Below are 4,973 nucleotides of genomic sequence, written 5' to 3'. Positions count from 1 at the left end.
TAGAGATGGGCAGGAGAGCAGAGACCAAACTGTGAGATTCAATGACGCTGGTATTTGGTTCTCAAGCAGGCAGATGCTATGGATGGGCAAACAGGAAAGGTTATTTCACAGCAGGGAGACAAGGTTCAGCTCCTGTCTGATGTGCTCATGTGCTCATGGTTCCAGGTTCTACAGAGGTGAGAGGAGCTGTATAATAGAACTCCCCTTACTTCTGGCTCTGAGCTTTCTTTCCCACCCTGAGCTGTTCAAGGTCTGGTAGCATATCTCTTATGGTGTGTGTGTGTGTGTGTGTGTGTGTGTGTGTGTGTGTGTGTGTGATTTTTTTTCTGTAAACAACTTTCCATGGAAAAGTTCACCAAATCCAGATATTGGAACTAGCTAATGTAAGCAGTACTTATCAAAGACATGGCATGCTCTTCAGTGTTTTGCAATGCTTTGAATTTCCTAACACAGAGGAATCCCAAAGAACTGTTAATTTTACAGGCAACAGTCATTCAAGAGTGTGGGGATCTGGGAGGGATCTGAATGGCAGGCCAGAAGAAACACAACTGGATAGAGTCTCAGGTCTAACAACTAGCTAAGGACTAACAGTGAACAAATCCTTTCTGAGCTTACATTCCAATTCCCCATGCAATGGCAAGTCTGAACATGGGAATATGGAGGGGGTTACTCCTGGCTTGCACTCAGGGATTACTCCTGGTGGTGCTTGAGGAACATATGAGATGCTGGGAATCGAACCCGGGTCAGTTTCATCCAAGGCAAATGCCCTACCTGCTGTACTATCGTTCCAGCCCCAAGGATTGTATATTTTAAGTGGGTGAATTTTATGATATGTAAATTAAATTTCAACACAGGTATTTAGCAAACAAAAGAACCGGCAATTCTTATTTGGGTCTTAGCCATTTCCATGAAACAACTGAAACAATAAAATGCCAACAATTATTGGGGACAATACAATGGACTCCTTTGCCAAATGTATCAAACTCTGTATTTTGACCTCTTAGTTTTCAACATAACCATAGTTCTAAAGAACAGCAATGGAACTTAAGCATTTACATGGAAAAGATAGTCCCATTCCCATGGAAAAAATTATCTCACTTGTGCTCTCTGAGTGGCTTTGACTGAATGTCCCAATATAGAACATTTGACCAGAAAGAAGCCTGGACAAATGGTTAAGGGTGTCAGTCTTCAACTTATTTCTGGTTCACATTGACTGGCATAGTTTTCTCACAAGTCTTATGGTTTACCTACTAATGAGTTCTATGAATAGACTGTGTTTCTCTTATATTCTTAGAACAGGGAAAAGTGACACAAGCATATTCGCTTATCTAACACCCAAGGAGTTTCCTTTCAACCACCACGTCCTACTCACTACTGCAGTGCCATCTCAATGGCTCCATGAGGCCAGGTCTTGAGATCCATTTCCTAGCTCTATTACCTCAAAGAGTAAAGAGTTACCTCTCAATCTAACAACTCTCTTCTATTTCTTCCACAATATCTTCAGGATGGAGACCTGGACCCACTATTATGAATAATTGGTTCAAGCCACAGATTCTTTTTCCAATGACAACTCTCTTTACTTACATACTTCCTTGCAAAGGTGACAGGTGGATCAAGGATGCTCGAGGGAAAACAGAGTAGATGGTCTTCCAACGACCCAAAGGAGAATTACAAGACTCAGAAAGTGTCTTACATTATTACTCAAAAATACAGTCTTTATGTCAAACTTAGACCTGGTAAGCTGGTTGTGTCCAATGTTGAATCACCCTGAAAATGGGTCACCATGGCAATCTTATTTACAGTCTCTGTGTGGTTCAACTGAATGTTGTGCATCTTGGATAGTTTGCTTTCTGTCATTTGTCACTTGGGGCCTTGTAGGACCCAGATAAAGACTATAGCCACACCAAAAGTATTTAGCTTCCTTTCCTAGTCATCAACCTTTCCACTCAGAATAAGAGACTATCAGTCAGAATGCTGAGCCTGTTTTACCATTTTAATATCCCCTTTTTAAGGCAGAGTGCCTCAGGGTCTTTTTAACAGTGGTGTCCTAATAAATTATTTAAAAAAGAAAATAGAGCCCCAAGTCCATCTGTAGTGCATATTACTATCAATCGAAGATATCAAATCTTTGATGGGAGTAAGGCAGAAACAGTGACTGAAGAGGTAGTGGATTCAGAGTAAATTACTTTAATCTAAACTTTCTTAAGTCCTTTCTGGTATAGGTAGGCAAATCTGGTCAGTTCCAGAAAACAGGTACTCCCTGTACTTGGTCAGTGAAACATTTCACTTGACAGGATCATATTCTATAAAGCAATCATAGTAATTTTTGTTTCTTAGCATCCATCATGAATGCTATGGATCTGGTGTGGATTAATACTCTTCACAAAATACTGGTGAGGTAGAAATTACTGGAAAAAAGAGATTCTAAGAAAGTCTTATCACATAAATGAATGAATGAATGAATGAATGGAATACGGTGCCTCTGGATCCTGAATTCCCATTCTCAGTCATTATTCTAAGCAAGATCCCAATGAAATATACAGGCAAATTAAATACCAGGAGGGGTGGAAACACCAGGAAACTTGCAACAGAATTAAAGATAAGTGCAGAGAAGAATGAGACTAGGTTTATTGCTTCAACAGTGATTTCTTATGAAAATATGCCATTTGTTCCTTTATTGAAATAGACTAATAAGGGGTAGGCTAAAAGCAAACATGAGCTGGCAGACACTTCATCTTTCTGATCTATGCAAAACCCATCCCAAGTGGACAGACTGAATCCTCACTGCCTCTCGCGGTTCCTCCTCAGTGAATTAGCACGCTCACAGACCACGATGGCCTCCTGATATTTGCAAAGCTGCATTAGATTATTCTACCCCACCTCCTCCCAGGGTTGTTGGTAACAGGTACTTTTAGACTCCACCATTCTCTCCTTGTGCTCTTTTCCTCTTAAAATCTGCTATATCCATAGTCTGGAAGCACATGTCTAGTGGAAATGAAACCTTTTCACAGGGCAGGTGAGTAGTTTTTCTCTGCCGTTTTGATTTCTAAATTTAAGGGCTGTGACCTAGATTCACCTAGGGTGTTTCATTGTGGAGCCCACAGTCCGTCATCCCAGCAAGGGGTGGCATTCGTACAGGGATCCCAAGATTTGAGGTGGAGTAGTGGCGCTGATGAAATAGTTCTCTACCCTTCCCATGCTCTTGCTTGTGTTGACTATATTTTCGAGTTTCACTCAATGATGGAGTTGTTTCTTAGCGTCTTGTGCGCTTAGCCATTTAATTAAAGCAATCCATATTGAATTCATGTCCAGATGCCTTGACCGGCGGAGCCAGATCCTCATTGGCATGCCAGCTGCTCAAAGAGGAACACAGCCCCTTGCATACTAATCAGGAGAGGAGGCAGTGATTCATCAGCCCATGATACTGCTCCAGCATCTACAAGCACTTATGACATGTAATTGGTGGTGCATAAGCAAGCCAGGCCACATTAAAAACCCTACAGATAGTCAGAGATAAAAATTAATGACTTTTGCTTTGTGTAATCCTGCAGGCATTGGTGGGAAAGGGGAGGGGTGTGGGGAGTCATGGGCAAATCCGAGCAGGCACCCAGGAACAAAGGGTTCCCCGGCCTTGTTTACATATCGAACAATAAAAAACCCAAGTGACAAGTTATGGGAGAGGCAAGTGTGAATTTTCGGCACAAGTGAGTTGAGAATGCATAGTTTATTATAGATTCCCGGTTTCCATATTCATTATTCCCAAACAAACGTCCGCCGTGGGTCCTTCTGGGACAGCTTGGAGAGGTTGTTATTATTCGAATCTCACTGGGTTGAGGTTGTCATGGGTAGGGAGTGCTGCTGCCTCTTCATGGCATTGCCCCAGAACCTCAGGGACACCGTGCAGACCTTTGACAAGTGCTGAGGAAGGTAACAGGGATCAGGCAGGGTCATCCTAGCGGCTTCTCTGAGGGCAGGAGAATGGGGGTACAGTAGATAGACAGAGAAGCTTGACCCACCTGAAATGGATGAACCAGGTGGTCTCAGTAGCAGTGAGTGTCCCAGAAGGGAAGGGGGACAGGTGAGAGGAAGGCAGGAATGAATTGGATTTCATGATCGATTTGGGCAGGTAAAGTACTACAATTGTCAGGGTGATGTCAGGCAGGAGGTTCAGTGGATGGAAGTATTCCCAAGGATGAGCGGGTGGTGTCCAGCTTGCCTGCGGGTAGATCACACAAAGTCGACCTGAGTAGACCATCACCACTACATTCAGAGTGTGACAGAGAAAAGTATCTGTGTTGTGTTGTGCTATTTAAGGATGCTTTGCCTTGGATGTTGTTTAAGGACAGTTTTTTTTTTCCTTCAAGGTGCTGAACACAGAACCCAGATCTCATGCATGCCAGGTGTGTGCCGGACCCCTGAGCCATGCCCCGTGGGGCTTTAAGACACAGATGGCCTAGCTGAGTTTTGTGCACAGGCTTGCAGGGGGCTCTCTGTTCAGGGACTCTGAGGGCTGGTGGGACAGGGCAGGGCTGGGGAGAGGAGGTCATCACTAAATATTTACAGTTGTGATTTGGTGATGAGAAGGGTGATAGCCAAGACAATAGGCATAAGGCACATGTTTCTCTCACCATCAGGCTCTGCTCCTCTGAACAGAAGCATCATATCAAACTAGTGATGAGCACTTGGCCTTTCTCTCCACTCCCCTTTTCTGATGATTTCCTGTACATCTCATGTTCTGGTGGAACACAGAGGATCTGTTATCCTTGATGGAGCAGCACAAGAAACTCTCTTAGAAAATACATCCCAAGAGCAATCGATGCCACAAAAGCTGATCAGAACCAGTGTGTTCTGAAGCTCCCAGTGGGACAGAAGCAGAGCTTTGAGTTGAACCATCTTTGCCTTTTGGCTGGGGGCCCTTTGTTCTCTGGTTGCCCTGGAGTGAAATGATTTTACCCGCTATCTGGCTGGTACCA

Source organism: Sorex fumeus, unplaced genomic scaffold, assembly GCF_029834395.1.
Source record: "Sorex fumeus unplaced genomic scaffold, SorFum_2.1 ptg000122l, whole genome shotgun sequence".
In the NCBI taxonomy this organism is placed as follows: domain Eukaryota; kingdom Metazoa; phylum Chordata; class Mammalia; order Eulipotyphla; family Soricidae; genus Sorex; species Sorex fumeus.
The sequence above is the reverse complement of the archived record's forward strand: the minus strand, read 5'-3'. Positions refer to the sequence as shown.